This window comes from Camelus ferus, chromosome 24 (genome assembly GCF_009834535.1).
Source record: "Camelus ferus isolate YT-003-E chromosome 24, BCGSAC_Cfer_1.0, whole genome shotgun sequence".
Taxonomy (NCBI): Eukaryota; Metazoa; Chordata; class Mammalia; order Artiodactyla; family Camelidae; genus Camelus; species Camelus ferus.
The window spans coordinates 22,737,678-22,757,207 of NC_045719.1; the positions used below are offsets into that span (position 1 = coordinate 22,737,678).

Below are 19,530 nucleotides of genomic sequence, written 5' to 3' on the forward strand. Positions count from 1 at the left end.
GTGGGTTGATTTGCTTTGTTTCATGTTGAACAAGTGGACCCAAGTTCAATTCAGTAACAAACTAAGAGCCATTAAAGCCACTTGGATCATGTTAATTCTGTGCCTACGGGGCAGAATTCTTGTTTATATTTGTCCCTACAGGAAGGTAATCTGAGTCCTGAACTCCAGAAAGACTTTGTCAGCTGTCTAAACCCAAGTTCCCATCTTAGTGACATTCTTCTTCACAACCCAGATTTACATTAATGCAGCTTTGTCTTGATACCTCAGAGATTTGGAGCTCAGGGTGAGCTAATTCAGTGTTTTATCATTGTTATTGCTGCAAGTGTTGATTTATATTGAGATGAAGTCTTTTTCTTTATATGTTTTACTTATCTTAGTTCTGTTTTTGGAAGTGAGATGGAAATAGTCTAGTCACATTTTGATGAGAAAGCTCTTTGCATCTTTTATCACATTAATTGTGTCCTCTTTTGCTCTTCTTTCCAGGCACATCACAGGTTTCTGTAGCAGTTTTGTGATATGGATTAAAGACTTTTCAGTATCCTTCTTACCCTCATATAAAAGTCTTCTTCGTAACTCCTTCTGTTGCTGTATCTTAGAAAACCCATATAATGTGTGTCTGTCCACCCAGATAACAAACCTAAATGTGATCCTTCTCAAAAGAGACTGGAAGAAATGATAAAAGTCACCTGCAACTGTAGTATCCAACAAACATTCCATATTGTTCTATGTGGCCCCAAATCTCATCTGAAGTAATTTGGGGGTTTAATTGCTATTTTATGGACATATGGGCACAGCCTCCATTTTTTCCAAATGTGGACTTGTGCTTTGATGCAGAAATGCCTTGACCATTTCCTGGACAGCGGAAGCCATGAAATATTCACTAGCTGTGCAGTTTTCTTTGCATGCTGACGCACTTCGTTCATCCCATAAATACTCCTAAACAGACCAAGAATGTAAAGTATAGTGGATTTTGGTGGTTAATCTCCAATGGGAGGAAACATTGGCAACTCTAAGGGGATAATGTGAGCTAAAAGTTAGACAAATTAAAAAGTAAGATAAAGTTCTTACTGAGATCAGTAGATATTGATTCATTGTAACTCTTAAGTACACACGTTAAGCCTCTTAAACCATAAAAAATGCTGCTGAGGTATTATTGAGTTTTCAGAATACAGATCAGGATACAAAAGGGAAAGAATTACCATTGACCAAGTCTTGACTCTCTGAAGTCTCAGAAAGGAATGAAGTTGGCTAAGAATGGAGGCAGAGATATCATTAGATATCCATTAGATGCTTAAAATGGAGAGTAAGAGTCTTCCAACCTGAAGCCCAGTTGGGCTTTTCACAGACAGGAGCCCTTAGGAAACTTGGATTTTCATCAAGAAAATGAATCTGTTGAAAATAACGTATCTAAGTCATGCTTAGCTGTGAATAAGTTTAACAGAAGTTATCTTATGAATCACTTTGAAGATTCTACAATTAATTTAAAAAAAAAAAAAGTCTTGGAGCTGCAGGAGTGTTGAGAGTTTGTCTCTTCAGACAGCTGAAGCATGGCCCATTGGAGAGTCCAACATCTAAGTCACACTTCTACAGCTAGAAATAGCAATTTGCTACTCCAAGGTCACTTTAAAAATTCAGATACTTATGGCATCTGTTTAAAAATGCCAAAGGTATATATGGGTAACAATGCAGAGAGAAGAGTGGACTGAGGTGTGTAAGATGGACTTGAGAAGAGGCACCATGCTTTGTCCTTCTGTTTCTCCATAGACCCTCACTCCTAGAAAGTGCTCAACAAATGCTGAATGAAGGAATAAGTGGAGGTGAAAAGTTTCTTCTTCTATCTTTCTTTTTTCTACTGGTGTCAATTCTATTAAGAGATTAATTATCTACCACCTTGGAAGATACAGGAGGTTGCAAAAAGCCTGAGAAAATGAGATTCAGTATAAGCAGATGCAATGTAAAAGCAGAGATTTTGAGATGGGAAAGTCTTGTAGAAAAGAAAAAACAGCATAGGGGGAAGTTCCCCAACATCCTCAGATCAAAAACTAGACCACCAATTCATCTTAGCTAGTTGGCTGATGTTGATGACTAGCTTGCTAAATGATTGTTTTGTCTTTCACTGTAACATTAGGATTGTAATATCCTGAGGATTTGAAAAGCTTCTTTCCATTTACTCAAAAAGTGATGTTGACAATTTTGACTGGTGTGTGGTGATACCTCATTGTAGTTTTGATTTGCATGTCTCCAATAATTAGCAAGGTTGAGCCATCTACATGTCTTCTTTGGAGAAATGTCTATTTAGGTCTTCTGCTCATGTCTTGATTGGGTTTTCTGTTTGCTTGTTTTGTCATTGAGTTGTGTGAACTGTTTGTATATTTTGGAAATTAAGCCTTTGTCAGTCACATAATTTGCAAATATTTTCTCCCATTCCATAAGTTGTCTTTTTGGTTTCACTTATGGTTTCCTTTGCTGTGCAAATGCTTATGCATTTGATAGTCCCTTTTTTTTTTAAACTTTTGCTTTTATTTCTATTGCCTTGGGAGACTGACCTAAGAAAACATTGCTATGATTTATATCAAATAATGTTTTGCATGGGTAATTTGATAGGAATCACATTAAATCAGACATTAAATTGAGTCAAATTAAACTGTACTTGAAACTTCAATAGACTGCTGTCTAGCTAATGTCCCAGCACCCTCCTAGAGTTATTTATTACACAACTTAAGAAAACTGGAATTATAGGAAAGAAAAAAAGGAGGGTCTGCAAAGATCATCTGCTGCCTCCAGTGCAATTAACCTCTGTTCAATAAAGGCTGGACTGTGAATATTCAGTATCCATATGTAAGCCACACAGTAATATTCCCATTGCAGCACAAAAAGGCTTGTGAGCTGGCTTCTCTTTAAGAAAATGGATAGACCTTAATTAAAACTTGCAGGGTGGGAAGGGATAAACTGGGGGTTTGAATTTGTAGATACGAATATATATAAAATAGATAAACAAGTTTATACTATACAGCACAGGGAACTATATTCAATATCTTATAGTAGTTTATGGTGAAAAAGAATATGAAAATGAATATATATATATTCATGTATGACTGAAACATTGTGCTGTACACCAGAAACTGACACAACATTGTAAAATGACTATACCTCAATTAAAAAAAACTTGTTACTATGTTGGCAAATAATTATTTTCTCTAAAAAGTCCACTTTACAATGGACACCTTAATAGCATCCCAGTCTCTCAGTACCTTCAATTGTTTCCAGCCATTTGATTAAGATGCCATGGGGGATGAGGATAAGGGAAAGTGAAACTTAAAGCTAAAGGGTTTGGAGCTACTTCTAACTGAAGGCCAATCAGGAAAAAAAAATATATTGAGCATCTTGCAGTGAAGATCTAAGTCAGTGAGTGACCAGCAGAAGTTTAACCAGGTAAATGTTGTGTCTTCACAGAGAGCTGTAGGAGGTGCTGATCACATCAGGTAGAGATGCTCAGTCCACACCCACCCCCCTGACACTGAACAGGGCTGCCCCTCGAAGTTACAGTGTATTAAAATGTGTCTCAGCACTCAGCTTGCTCTTCTATGTCCGCAAAAGACAATTTCATTCGTTCCATCCTCTGTAGGTATGTGACTTATAGACTTCATTCTGATATTTGATTCTTTCATTTATTTTCTTCTCAGCATTCTTTATGCTCCAAAGCATGAGCATTTTCTATTCTTCTATTTTTAAAACAATTTTAGGAAAGTATGTAACTCTCTGGTAGCAGAAATTCTGACATATTTATTAGATCAGGAGATCTTTAGTTTTTTGTTTTTGTTTTTGTTTTTGTTTTTTAGGCAGTTGAAGACTTTCTTGTCACACTCCTTAAATTTGGAAATGAGCTTACATAGAGGAAGGTGTGATTAGGTCAGTTATAAGATATTTAAGAATCACCTAGCTCCCTCCTTGCATCTGCAGTGGTAAGAAAAACACTGAAGATTTCCACCTCAGTAGTGCATCAGACTGTTGCAGCTGAGGCAACAGATGGATTTCTGGGGCAAAATGTCAAGTTAGAGTCTCTGGATTGTGATTTTGAGATTAATAACACCCTCAGGGAGCTCCACTGGAGATGATTTGGAAGATATTAAATTTTTTTTTTTCAAATTAGGAAACTGGACCTCTTAGAGCAAGGAGTCTCCACCACAAGCTGTCTGTCTAAAAAAATTAGCCTGTCACTTCCAGCTAATGACATGCTGCTTTGGAGGAAGATTTAACACTAAAAAGTGTTTACATTTTTAGTTCAGGATAGTTGAATGTCACAGAATAACCCAAATCTACTTACTCAGTTCTTGTGTTTCAAAAAAGGAAAATTAAAGTCAATCCTTCTTGCAGACAGGCCTAATTGGAGTTTTCCTTCCTGTTAATTTTTCCTAAATAAAAACATTAGTTCTTAAAAAATACTAAAAATTATACCTGTGCACAGTTTACAGAGTCTAATAAGCCCAGAAAGAGTAGAATAAAAATTAAAACTTAAACAAAAGCTTACATTTTGAAGAGGAACATGGAAACCCACAACACTAGATGTGGCCTTATTTTTTCACGAAGCCGTATTTGAAGTAAACTGACATGCTGGAAAAAATCCACTTTGCACTTCACAACAGCATATGTCACAGGGGAATGATTCAAATTTTAATTTAAATGCTTCATTACCATTTCTAAATAACAGGTTGATGTAATCTGAATTTTAATTTGGATGGAAAATGGGAAACCTTTAATGAAAAATAAGAAAAAAAAAATTACCGTGATGTACAAAAGCATGCCAAATTTTGATTACCAATCTGCAGATGAAAAATAATTCAGGTATTTTTTTCTGATTATGTTTTAAAACCATCTCTCTTAAAAACACTTCTCACATACTCTCAATGTGTACAACATGGCTTTTCTGTGTTACTGCTTCAGACGGCAACTCGTGCCTGGTCTCTTATCACTTATATAATGAGTTAGCATACTTTGCCTTAGGACTATCTAGCTGGGATTGCATGAGGAAATCTTGCGTAAATTGGTCTTACAACAGAAACATAATGTCTGTTCACCTTTATGAGGGATTTGAGAATACTAGGAAGAGAATCTTGTTACCTTCAAGTGTCCCTAAATATGAGTTTGCTATTGGAGCTTTCCAGAGGCCAAGGATGGTTGGAACATGGAAAGATGGCCCAGTTGACAAAAGGGGAGGAAGAGAGAAGACCCCTAGACCGATTGAATTGCTCTGTCTCAACATTACTATAGAGCAAAAGCAGCTAATGAGAAAATATCAAATCAAACTTTTGCAGCTCTCTTAAGACTGTGGATTCTCTGATGATGCTTTTTTGCATTTTGATCATCCCTCTCCCATTCCTGGTTGTTCAGTGTCTAGAAAAAGAAATGCTATTAAAAAAAATGAATGCAAAGGTTAAAAAAAAAAAAAAAAAACACTGGATCCATTCACATGCCAGCTCTAGAGCAGAAGTGTTCTGCACGCTGAAGGGTAAGCCACAGGGAGATGACACAGGCAGGCCCTGGAAGCTTCTTTACAGTGTGCAAGTGCTTACACGTCCCTGTTTCTTTTTTTTTTTTCTTTTACCTTTTTTTATTGAAGTATAGTCAGTTTACAATATTGTGTCGATTTCTGGTGCACAGCACGATGCTTCCGTCCTACATGAATACATGTATATTCACTTTTCTTTTTAATAACTGAAGATCTCCCCCATCTAAGTTTCTTAAGTGGGTTATAATTACGCCTTATTTGATATTTAACATAAAATACCATAAATCTGATCAATGTAAATGGAAACTGGAATCAGCTCATTTTTGATGAGTCAGAAGTTGATTGATTAGCAATAGAATAGTAACTGACTAACAAATGCAATGGATTTGTCCAGTGGGCAAAAAAAAACAAAACAAAACAAGACAAGACAAGAAGAACTGAGGAACTGAGTGGGAAAATAGGGGAAAAAATTAGCAGAGAGGATTTAAATAAATTGGGTAGGAGCCACCTTTACCCTTTACTTAATATGCACTTTACCAGCCCTCCGATTTTAACAAGGAGGAACCACAGCTAGATGAAGAAGTGGCTGAAGACCATCTGTGGGTAATATTAGAGGGGGGACTAGGTTGTAAGTATATGTAATATGTGTGAGCCCTGTTGCCAAGGAGTAAACACCCCCAGAGGGAGATGGCCATGCAAATAAACAACTCAAAGGAAAGTAAAAGTGACAAGACTGTGAGGAGACTATTGACAGGTCTTCCAAGAGAAAATCTCTTAGACTTTGGGGAAACAACAAAATGTTGGGGAACATGTACACTGAGAGAAACTAAAGAAAATTTAGTCTAGACATAGAACTTGAGAAGAGTAGCAATACGAGGCACACTGGATCTTAACCAGATACTGCATCTCCTCTTCCATTTAATTCTCACTTAAGTGTACACGAGGTAAGCATTAATATTACCATTTATCAACAAGAAAACCAAAGCTCACAGTGGCATAGTAACACACCTAGGACACCATGACAGGGACTAGATTCAGATTTTGTCTATAGTCTTTCAATTATGCCTTGGGGCTCCTCATTCATTCTACATAAGCGTATTATAAAAAGCAAATAGAGATTGCACATTTTCTGATGTTTTCTGCTATGTGCTATGGCATTATAAGGATATATTCCTGCAGGGACCTTGCCCAGAACTTGGAGGAGAAACCATCACCCTTGTGTCTTCTCCTCACTGGGACATAATCCTTCCCTAGGGGTCTGGCACTTGTTATTGTAGGTGAGAGGGACTCCCATTTCTTCAAACAAAGGAAAATTTATTTTTGAAATCTTAGACCTCTATAACAAAAACCTCAGGAACCATAAATCAGTGTAACTCTACAGTCATAAAACCACAAGAAAGTAGAACATTTTTGTTCTTTATTTTGAAGAAAGAGAAGAAAAGACCTGCAAAAACAAACCCAAAACAATTAACAAAATGGCAATAAGAACATATATACCAATAATTACCTTAAATGCATATGGATTAAACGCTCCAATCAAAAAATACAGACTGGCTGAATGGATACAAAAACAGGACCCTGTCTACAAGAGACCCATTTCAGAGCTAGAGACACATGCAGGCTGAAGGTGAGGGAGTGAAAAAAAAAAATATCCACTGCAAATGGAAACCAAAAGAAAGCTGGAGTAGAAAGGCTTTTATCAGAAGAAATAGATTTTAAAATAAAGATTGTTACAATAGACAAAGAAAGAGACTACAAAATGATCAAGGGACAATCCAAGACATAAAACTGTAAATATATATCTACCCAACTGACCAACATAGAAGCACCTCAGTATGTAAGGCCACTGTTAACAGACAGAAAAGGGGAATTGACAATAACACAATAATAGCGGGGGACATTAACACCCCACTTACATCAATACACAGATCACCCATACAGAAAATCAATAAGCAAATACAGGCCCCAAATGACACATTAGACCAGATGGACTTAATTGACATCTATAGAGCATTCCACCTGAAAGCAGCAGAATGCACATTCTTCTCAAGGACACGCAGAACATGCTCCAGAATCAATCACATGTTGACCCACAAAGCAAATCTAAGTAAATTTAAGAAAACTGAAATAGTACCAAGTATCATTTCTGACCACAACACTATGAGGTTAGAAATCAACTACAAGAAAAAAGCTGCAAAAACTGAAAACATGTGGGGTCAAGAAGGTGAAGGAGTAGGACCATGAGCTCGCCTGTCCTGGAGACTAAAACGAAACCACAACTGACTGCTAAACCACCATTAAAAAAAAAAAAAGAAAAGAAAGAAAGAAAAGAATAGAACCTAGCAAAAAAATCTTCAACTGGAAACATAAAGAGGGAACCACAGCAGGATGGTAGGAGGGGCGTGCTCAAGATATAATCGGGCCCCATACTCCCCTGGTGGGTGAACCACAAGCTGAAGAATAATTAAGTTGCAGATGCCCTCCCACAGGAGTGAGAGTTCTAAGCCTTGCATCAGGCCCCCCAGCCCGGCTTTCCAGCACCGGGAGGAGACCCCAGGACATCTGGTTTTGAAGGCCAGTGGGGCTGAGCTCCAGGACCCCCACGGGACTGGGAGAAACAGACATTTCATTCTCTTGGGAAACATACACAGAATCTCACGTGCACCAGGTCCATGGGCAAAGGCAGTGATTTCATAGGAGCCTGGGCCGGGCCTGCCTGCTGGCTTTGAAGGGTCTCCTGGGGACACAGGGGGCTGCTCTGGCTCACACAGGGGACATAAAATCTGGTAGCAGACATTCCAAGAGTGTTTATCTACATGAGCTTTCCTGGAGGCTGACATCTTGCTTGGATCATTAGCACCAAGACCCAGCCCCACCCAACTCCTGCAGGGAAGCCTCAGGCCAAGCAACATACTGGGTGGGAACACAGCCACACCCATCAGAAGACTCCCTAAGCCACAAAGGCCTCTAGACAGGGCCCTACCCACCAGAGGTCCAGGACCAAGCTTCACCCAGCAGTGGGCAGGCACTGGCTCTTCCTGCCAGGAAACCTGCATAAGCCTCTAGTCCAGCCTCATCCACCAGGGAGCAGATACTAGAAATAAGAAAACTACAATTTCAAAGCCTGTGGAAGGAATCCACAAATGCAGGCCAGACTCTACATTAGGACCAGCTGGATCCTGGCCCTTGCATGACAAAAGAGGAGTGTACTGCTGGGACATACATCTCTCCCACTCTCCATCTCTCCAAGGTTGAGAAATGTAACTAACTTACCTAAAAATACAAATAGAAGGGTAGACAATCTGAGGCATCAGAGGAATATCTCCCAGGCCAAGACACAAGATAAAATCCTAGAAAAAGAAATAAGTAATGTGCAGATAGACAATTTATCTGAGAAAGAGTTTAAAGTAATGATGGCAAAGATGTTCAGAGAACTCAAGAGGAGTATAGATGCACAGAGTGAAGCTTTTAGCAAAGAGTTAGAAACTATAAAGAATACCCAAATAGAGTTGAAAGATAAAGTCATTAGAATGAACAACACAGTAGAAGGAACCAAGAATAGACTAAATGAGGCAGAGGAATGGATCAATGAGCTAGAAGACAGATTAGTGGAAATCACTACTGCAGAACAGAAAAAACGAATGAAAAGAAAGGAGGATAGTTTTAGAGAACTCTGGGACAACATGAAGCACACTAATATTCGCATTATAGGGGTCCCAGAAAGAGAAGAGAGAGAAAGAACTTGAGAAAGTTTTCAGAGAGATAATGACTAGAAAACTTCCCCAAGTTGGGAAAGGAAACAGTCCCCCAAGTCCAGGAAGCTCAGAGAGTTCCACACAACCCAAAGAGGAACCCACCAAGGCACACAGTAATCAAACTGACAAAAATTAAGGAGAAGAAGAAAATATTAAAATTAGCAAGAGAAAAGCAACAAATAGCATACCAGGGAACTCACATAAGGATATCAGCTGCTTTTTCAGCAGAAACTCTACAGGCCAGAAGGGAGTGGCATGACATATTTAAAGTGATGAAAGGGAAAAACTTACAACCAAAAATACTCTATCCAACAAGGCTCTCATTCAGATTTGATGGAGAAATCAAAAGCTTCATGCATAAGCAAAAGCTAAAAGGATGACCAATAGGCACATGAAAAGATGCTTAACATCACTAATTAGAGAAACACAAATCAAAACTGCAATGAGATATCACCTTACACCAGACAGAATGGCCATCATTAAAAAATCCACAAACAATAAATGCTGGAGAGAGTGTGGAGAAAAAGAAACCCTCACACACCGTTGGTGGGAATGTAAATTGGTGCAGCCACTATGGAGGGTAGTATGAAGACCCTTAAAACTAAAAATAGACTTACCATATGATCCAGCAGTCCCGCTCCTGGACATGTATCTGGAGAAATATATATTCAAAAAGACACATGCACCCCAATGTTCACAGCAGCGCCACTTGCAATAGCCAGGACGTGGAAGCAGCCCAAATGTCCAATGACAGATGAGTGGAGAAAGAAGATGTGGTATGTATATACCATGGAATACTACTCAGTAATAAAAAATAATAATAAAATGATGCCATTTGCATTGAAATAGATGGACTTGGTGATCATCATTCTAAATAAAGTAAGCCAGAAAGAGAAAGAAAAATACCATGTATCACTTACGTGTGTAGTCTTTAAAAAAAAGGACACAAGTGGACTTTTCTACAAAACAGAAACAGATTCACAGATATAGAGAACAAACTCATGGGTTCCAGGGGGTTCAAGGGGTGGGAAGGAAAAAACCAGCAGTTCAAAAGTATAAATAAATAAATAAATAAATAAATAAATAAATAAATAAATAAATAATAAAATGAATTTGAATTTAAGACATCAGCAACTTCAAGCAATCACGTATGTGTCTAGACTGCCATACCAGAAACTCCTGGTAGCCACAAAAAAGAAAAAGAAATCCAAACATAACAGTAAAGACAGTCACTAAATTACAACAGGAAAGATAATAACCAACTTACAGAAAAGAGAGTCACCAACATGAAAGAAACACATAGGATCATAAGAGGCTAAAACTTCTAATAAACAAAAATCCAGGACTAGAGGGCTTCACAGGGGAATCCTAAGAAACGTTTAGAGAAAATTTAACGGCTATGCTCTGAAACTATTCCCAAAAATTGCAGAGGAAGAAACATTTCCAAACTTATTCAAAGAGACAACTATAAAAAATCATTACAATGTAAAATTATAGGCCAATATCACTTATGAATATAGGTGCAAAAATCCTCAGCAAAATACCAGCAAACCTGTTCCAATGATACATTACAAGATTTCCACAGGACCATCAGTAAGGACTTATCCCAGGGTTACAAGGATTTTCAATATCTGCAAATCAGTCAGTGAGATACGTTACATTAACAAACTGAATGATAAAAACCATATGGTCATCTCAATAGATGCAGACAAATCTTGTGATAAAATTCAACATCCGTTTATGATTAAAAAAAAACCCTTAGTGGGCACAGAGGGAACATATCTCAATATAATAAAGACCAGCTGACATCATACTCAATGATAAAAAGCTGAAGGCATGTCTTCTAAGGTCAGGAACAAGACAAGGATGCCCACCCTTGTTTGTGAGAGGAGACTGTTAATATTATGACTATTGCCATTGAAATACTAAAGGGCCTCATTTTATTTGAAAATACTGTCCATGACAATTTTCTATGATTTTTATAACTGTTTGAGATAAAGTCCTTGAAATCCTAGGATCATATATATATATAACACCTGCAAATAGTAAATTTGGGGTCAAAAAGATGAGTTGAAATTTAATAGAAATAATGTTAACTCTTCAGCTTATGGCCATACCACTGTGACCATGCCAGATCTTGTCTGATCTTGGAAACTAAGCAGGGTCGAGCCTGGTTAGTACTTGGATGGGAGACTCTTCTATCTAGATTTTCTTTTTTTAAGTATCTATCAAAAAGTATTTTTCGGCAGATCAAACTGAAAAGAAATCTGAAGATTTTGGTTGACAAGTTACATGATATGACTAAGAAAATCAACAGTTTACATTAACAACAAATACTGTCCCGATCACACTTCCCTGTATTCTACACTCACCAGTGCACACCTGGAGTACAATGCTCAGCTCTGGATAAAATACGTAAAATAATTATTGTCACATTAAGGCAAATCCGCAGCAGAATGGCCAGGGCCATAAGCATCTTAGAAACCAAGTTGCATGATTAAGAATTACAGTAGGTGATAATGTCAATAAAAAAGAAAGCTAAGACAAACAAGATAAAGAGGAGTTTTTCAAATATCTGAAGCATTAATATGTGGACAGAGCACTGTTTACGTTGCAAAAACTATTGCTGAAGCACTGTGCTGTACACCAGAAACTGACACAGCATTGTAAACTGACTATACCTCAAATTTTAAAAAAAAAATTAATTAAAAACAAAAAAACTATTGCCATGTATATTAAGAGAACATTCAGTCAAAGAGAGAGGTCGCCTGACAAATTGAGTTAAGCACAACGGGACCAGATGATCCAGGGGCCAGGATCCCCACGTGGTGTGCTGTTTAAACACATATTGAAGAAATTCCTGTTAAGAATCTTTACAAGGGATTCTAATTCTGCAAATAATGTGGACATTGAGGTTGTTTCTCCTCATCCTGAGCTATAAATGCAACAATAAGGGACTAAGAAAGTGGACTTCACTTCTAAAATAAAACTGTAAAACTTAAAGTTATCATTGAAATAGTCAATGCCTTGGAGACATTATAATTTTTTAATGTGTTCAAAAAATGTCGGTGGAAGTCTGCACACAATATAGAGCAGACTTTCAATATCAGAGCAAAAATTATATTTTCTTCTTATCATGTGTTTGGCTTCACTATGAAGTAAATATATCACAACTTTTGGTTACAGAGGACAACCGAGACCACTGAGATAATTCTCAAGGAGTCTTTTAAACTGTATTGCTATGGGATTAATTGCCTTTTTTCACACACTGTGCTGAGCATGTGCCGTCCAGGCCAGGGAGATAAAGTGAACATTATTGTTTGAAATCACAAGCAACATTAATTCTCATACGGCTCCTGAAAGTGATGAGAGAAACCTACCATTTCCCACATTTGTTTTTCTTTTAGAAAAGTTTATTTAACTGCCACATGACTTCTATTTTCCTTCACAAAAGAGTGCCAGATACGATAAGGATCCAATAAGCCAAAAGCTGCTTTCAGACCCATCGTCTCTTTTGTGTTAATGAAGCTTCATAAAGGCAGATGGATCGCCCAGGCCAACTTCTTTCTGTGATCAGCCAAAGATAAATACTCTGTGCCTTATCAGCTGAAAGGGAGATTCTTCATTTTTATCAGAGGCTGTAGTTGCTTTGTTTGAAACAAAAATCAATGGTTCCATTTGGCATTTTTTTAATCTTTTTTTTTTTTATTATTATTATTAAAGCAGAGAGAAGCAAGAATTCCCAATTATTTCCCTCCCACATAAATCCTGAGTTGAACAGCAAATGCTAATTCTTGGCGAACAAACTCAGTAAGATGGAAGTATGGATTATATATAAGCTATTACAGGAATTTTAATGAGAACATAAAACTAAATTCTCTCATTATAATCATTTCAAATAAGTCATAAGAAGTTTGTATCCCAAGTTTATACCCAATATAAAGCTCACATTGTACTACTTTCTGAGACCTCAGCCCAGTTCATCCTTCACAGACTTCCCAGACCATATGTCCCTCACCCCTCAGTTCATAGTAATACCTTATCTGTTTAATTTTTGTTTTTTATACAATCATTGAGAATCATGTATTGCAATGTCCTGGTAATTGGCTTTTGACATGGGCCACCCTGCTTCCTTGAAGGGACTGTAATGTTCTAAAAACTGAAAGCTATGTCAGCCCAGTGCACTGTTCTGCACTCAGGGGTGTTCTATAAATGAGAAAACAACAACAAACAATGAACATTTGCAAAAGTTTGTATATCGAGGTAATAGAAGATTTTGAGTCAGAACCCAGGTTGCCCTGTCTTGTGAGGCCAGATTCTTTCTCCTTTATTACCTGTATCCACTGCATCTCATTCCAAGATACTGGTCACTTTGGGGAAGGCCTGAAAAACTATTTAACCTATAAAGTGCCTAAAATCTCTCTCTTCCTTATTATTTGCATTTTAAAGGCAGTAGGGAGAGAAATTCATCTTCCAGAAAAAAATTAATAATGAATCTCAGGTGTTACGGTTGTTTGGGAGACGATTTTCATCAAATGGGGCCTTTCTCAATATCATAAGTTGTGTAAAAATATCAGCAGCTTCCAATTCTGTTTCTGTAAAGGCAGTTATCCCCGGGGAGTGTGCTGGGATAATGTTACTGCTGCAGTCAAAGCAAACTGGGCTCCTCTACCCTCAGGGCATCCACGCTGGACCTAGAGTGCGTGCCACCTACGTCCTGTTCACTGTGATTTCTCCTAAAGCCGGCAGGACATGCTGGCTCTCTAACCCCTGCATGTCAGCATTGTCTAATGCAACACAGCAAAAGAGAGACTAGAAACATAAAGAGAAAAAAATAACCAAATTCTCCAATTGTCCATTTTTATTGATGAAATCCTTATCATTTATACTGACTAAATCTAAATTAATTACATGGAGATACTAGTAAATTTTAAAAGTTCAGACTAATTCCCTGTCCAATCACGTTTAGTGGTTTTGTAAGCAAAATTTGTGCTCGAGCTCTCTACTGAAAAATGTAAAAGAAACATGAAGGAACACAAAGGGAGCATGAGGAAACGTTCAGTCTCCAGGGAAATGATAAATGTGGGGAAATCTCACAGTGGTAATTTACACATGAGTCAGATGAAAAGGAAAGGTACCATATGCAGTAATAATTATAAATAAGTATAATAAAACAAGAGCGGTTCAAACGTAAGAGGTTGAACTAAAAATAATTAGTGAAAATTTATGAAATATCTCTTACAACACAAGGGTCTCAGCTGTCACTACTGTTAAATTTCAATCCAATTTCTTTACATTTCTTTCTTCAATGATTTTCTTACTATTGGCAGTAATGGCTATAATAACAATTACAGTTGTTTTATTGATACATGGCTTATCAGGAGCTTTCTATATATGACTGGCACCAATCTAAACACTTTACATGTATTAAAAGATTTAATTCTTCACAGCAACCCTATGGACTAAGCACATCATTAAGCCATTTTGCGATCAGTAAATTAAGGTAAAGAGAGGTTAAGCCACTTGCCTATGGTCACACAGCTATTCAGACTCATGGTCCTCACCCATTATATGCTATTGCCTCTTTCATCTATCCAATATTTTCCCCTTTCTTTTAGATATATTTATGGAGTATGTAACTAAGCATTTATTTGTATTCATATCCAGATTATAAAATATTGAAGAAAAGTAAAAGTCCAGCTGGCAAAAAACTTAAAACTTAGAACTTGTAGTCAGATGTTAAACCATCACAATACAAATGGTTTTGTTTCATGAATGAGTAATTATAAAGTAGAGCCAAGGCTTCTGCCAGGAACCATTGCTGCCAGACATTAGCTCTTGCCAGCTTGATGACCAGAAATTAGCCTGTTCAAATGTTTCCTGATTTTCTGTAGATTCACGAACAGGCTTCTGATGTCTGTATGTTTTTGCTGCTTACTACTGTGAGTATGACCCTCTTAAAATTACCTTATCCTGGACACAAATACCCTTCAGCTATCACTACTGGGCCACCAATACCATAACACACCCAAAGGGCCTAGAATTAACAAATCATCCTATTAACTTGACAACTTTTGGTAAAATCTTGCTAAGGATAGAAGATATAGTATAAAGGAGAATTTATTGCTAATTGAAATAGCAGTAGTATTTGGACTTTTCAAGGCTATGATGGAGTATTTCTACCCAATATTCTACATCGAGCAAACTCAGCTTAGACCTACTAGAAATGCCAGGATCCATCATGCTCTTTAACTCAGGTCCAACTGACATAACGTCTCAGAGAGAAGACAATATTTCTTCTTCACCCTTGTCCAAAGCCCATCTTCCAACCTCTAATGTCCTTTAATAGAATTGATTCCTTTTACTGATAATAAACATTTAAAAAAACCACTTCCATGAGTTACTATATCAGTGTAGAATTTTCAATAGAACAATTTAAATTAGGTCAAAATATAATGAACTATTCTCTTATATTCAGCACATTATAAATTAGTGTTATATCACATCACTGATCCAATATAGCTACTTTTTCTGACTCTTCTCCCATGTGAAGTAAAGCTCATGACTTTTGGCAGGCTGGAGGGACTGGGCTGGATGAGCAGAGATGTCAACTCTTTTTCCTGCTCAAGCAGATAAGAACTCACATGTACTGGTCAGGCATGGACAAGAAAGAGATGAAAAACAAACAAACAAACAAAGGTCATTAATGATCCTCTAATAAAGACTGTTTACAAAGTTGAGCAGTAGTAAAGGAGGCCAACAAGGAATGGTAAAGCTAGTGACAGCAAGGGAGCCATTATAAATGGAGAATCTTTCATGGACCCAGTGAGACCCATAGGTAGGAGATACCCTACAGAGGATAGAAACTCGGCCACTGCTGCACAATTACCCATCAGCAAGGGAGAGAACTGGGGAAATACATACTCCAAACTCTTTTTTCGCCCTCCTTCTTATCTCTTGCTGGTACATTCCCTGGCTGAGCCCAACCAGAAGCAGAGTGCAAGGGACTCCGCTGATGACATCTTTAAAGATCAGCACTGAAAGAAGGCAGGAGAGGAGATGTGGAGCAGCCAACAGAGAACATTCACTAAAACACATAACTCAGTGTGACCAGTCAATAGTTTACAGTATAAAGGAAGCATGGACAAATGCATATGTAGCTTTATATACTGAAAACCATATTCAACACCACCGAGGTATGGCTCTGCTAAAAGGTTTTCTGAGAATAAAAAGCAATAATTTACCTTAAAGTTCATTTCTATTTTATATTTAAATTAAATTTGCTCAAGAGGACAGATGGTTTACATTTTAGTTACTGTGGTTATTATTATTGTGTGTACTCTTTTTTAACTTACCAGGTTTCCCAAAAGGATCTTAGATATAACAACACATTCTTGCAAAGGGAAAAAAATGAGAGCCACAACTAAGTGGATATGGTAATTCTAACGGAAAATGTCAGTTAAGAACATTTGTTGAAACTGGGCATGGGTTTGAGTTCAAAGCACCCTGGAAAATTCGAAATCTGGTAAGTTATTGATCTCATGCTAAAGTAAAACAAATTTTTTTTCATGAGAAACATACTTCGAATAAAATAAAGAATACACACTTGTCTGAAACAATGAGCAGTTAAAATATTTTTAAAAATAAAAGTTAATAAAATGTATTTTTATTCAATAGTCAAACAACAATGTGGTACTTTTGTAAAACTTCATGGAAGGATTAATGGAATAAAACTGATAATCCTGTACCACTATATATATAATATATATATTTTCATATATGATATGTTTATATAGTTATATTATATATATATATATATATATATATATATATATATATATATATACCATGCAAGGTAAGAGAACTATCACATTATTTATTACCCAACACATTACTTAGGAGAATAATCAAATTATCAGGTCATACCATATACTAAAAGATTTTTAGATAAATTTAAAAGTTAAAGTCAAAAAAATGCAGAGGAAAAGAATGCAAGTGAATATTTAACATGCATATTCTTAATGGTTCACATTAACTCAGGACCTCTGTGAAACAGGACTGACTTTCACAAATTACTTTTTACCCTTTCAATTTGCCTCTGGCTTCTAGCATTAGGAATAAGCAATCTGTAAGAGTTATGACCACTAAGGGGACAGGCATAAAATATTTTAAGATGTCCAAAACAGTAAATTCCTTTTGTCTGAGCCAGTCAAGAAACCTAAATCATTTGTAGTTGAGTTTCCAGAAACATATGGACCATCAAATTGTCCCCAAAATGGAGTGACCAAATTTAGAGCTTGACGAAGTCAAGATCATTTGGATATAGGACTTATTGCTGTTGTTTTATTGGAAACATATTTTCTCTACTTTTTATTCCCCTGAAATTTTCTTGAACTCCTTAAAAGTTCACTTTGAAAATAATACATTATTTATTGATTTTTAAAAAAATACTGACTTCCGGGGCGGCCTGGCAGCTTGCAGCCTGGGGTTCTCCTCTGGCCTGGCCAAGCCACTCCTGTCCCTGAACCCGCAGGAGGACAAGAAGTTCCAGAAGAAGGTGGCGCAGGTTTGCAGGCACACAGCCAATTGACAGGAGAAAGAAAATCCTACTCCTGGAGCAATCTATGTGGGCCACTTAACTCCGTGGCTTTACAAAACCCAGATCCGAGCCTATTTCTCCCAGTTCGGCTCTGTTATGAGATTCAGACTTTTCAGGAGTAAAAAGACTGGAAACAGACAGGCATATGCAGAATAGATAAACAAAATTATACTGTATGGCACAGGGAATTATATACAAGGTCTTGTGGTAGCTCACAGTGAAAAAAATATGACAATGAATATATGCATTTTCGCATATAACGGAAAAATTGTGCTCTACACTGGAATTTGACACGACATTGTAAAATGACTATAACTCAATAAAAAAAAGTTAAAAAAATAAAAATAAATAAACTGAAGAAGAAAAAAAACTGGAAACAGCAAAAGCTGTGTGTCTTCTTGAAGTCTGAGTCTGAAGATGTTGTCAAAGTAGCTGCTGAAACAATGAACAACTAACTTTTTGGTGAAAGACTCTTCAAGGATCATGTTTTACCACCTGAAAAAGTACACGAAGAACTTTTCAGAGAGTGGCACATGCCATTTAAAAGGCCGTCTTACCCAGTGGTGAAACGGTATAATCAGAATAGGATACATCTTCAAAAGCTATGGAGGGAGGAGCGATGTAAGCAAAAGCGAAAAATTACTCAGGAAGAAATTAACCAAAAAGGGAATTAATTATGATTTCCCATCATTAATTTTACATAAAAATGAGGAAAACGCTCCAAACTCAGATCTTCGAAATTCCAGAAAACACCAGGCTTTACGTGGGACGAAGGAAAAAGAAGCTTCAGTCACTCCCAACCCTCCTGAGAAGGCTGTGGATAGCCAGGGCCCCAGACCAGTTTGTACACCAACATTTCCAGAGAAACAAAAATCTGGAGCAGATGCAATGACTGAAGATAAGGATGAGGAAATCACTTCAAGCAGCCCATGTCTTGTGGTGCAGGAGAGGAGACACCAGCGGCTCAGACACCTACACGTTCAAAGAAACAAAGAGGAAGAAAAGCCAATCAGTGATTCTCAATGTAGTTCTCCTGAAATATGTGATTTTACTTGTATTGAACTAGATAAATGGAATGCAGCCAGTAACAAGATTTTTGGAGGAAAAAACTGTCGCTTCAAGTCAACAAGAAGGACAGTCTAATTTTGGCTAACCTACCTGCCCTTGCTGAAGTCCAGGTTGCCTGCCAGCTTAGCGCCAAGCCCACGCTGCTTTGTCCTGGTCTCCTCTAGTTTTCTTTGCATCTTTCCTAGCTGTCTGGCTACTCTGCCTTGATAGAAGGTCACTAGTTTAAGTACTAAACTGTAGCCTTTGTTACCATCAAATAAAGAACATGAAATTGACCATCTACATTGGTTCTCTGTTAGGCGAAGGACATTTAACCCATCAGATGGCTGAAACTGGAAGTTAAATGATGTGGAGAGTGAGAAGGCAGTGCAGCTGTTAAGAGAGATCACTTACGTACATATGATCATTTTTACAGATGTTCGGTTTGTTTGGGGTGGGCTGGCATGGGATTAATTAATAACCACCATTTTGTGTCAGTTATCATCAATCTGGAATTGTATTTCAAGATTCAAGTGGTGATCCCCAATACATTTTTTCTATATTTAAAAAAAAATACTGAGCTACTGTGTGGAAGTTTCTGGAAATAATAGCTAAAACACCTA

At 37.3% G+C, this 19,530-nt stretch overlaps 1 pseudogene; it reads left to right on the forward strand.

Moving 5' to 3' along the window:
- The window catches only part of LOC102505699, a 65,444-nt pseudogene extending 46,568 nt beyond the window's left edge, over positions 1 to 18,876 (forward strand).
- The last annotated feature ends 654 nt before the right edge of the window (positions 18,877 to 19,530 follow it).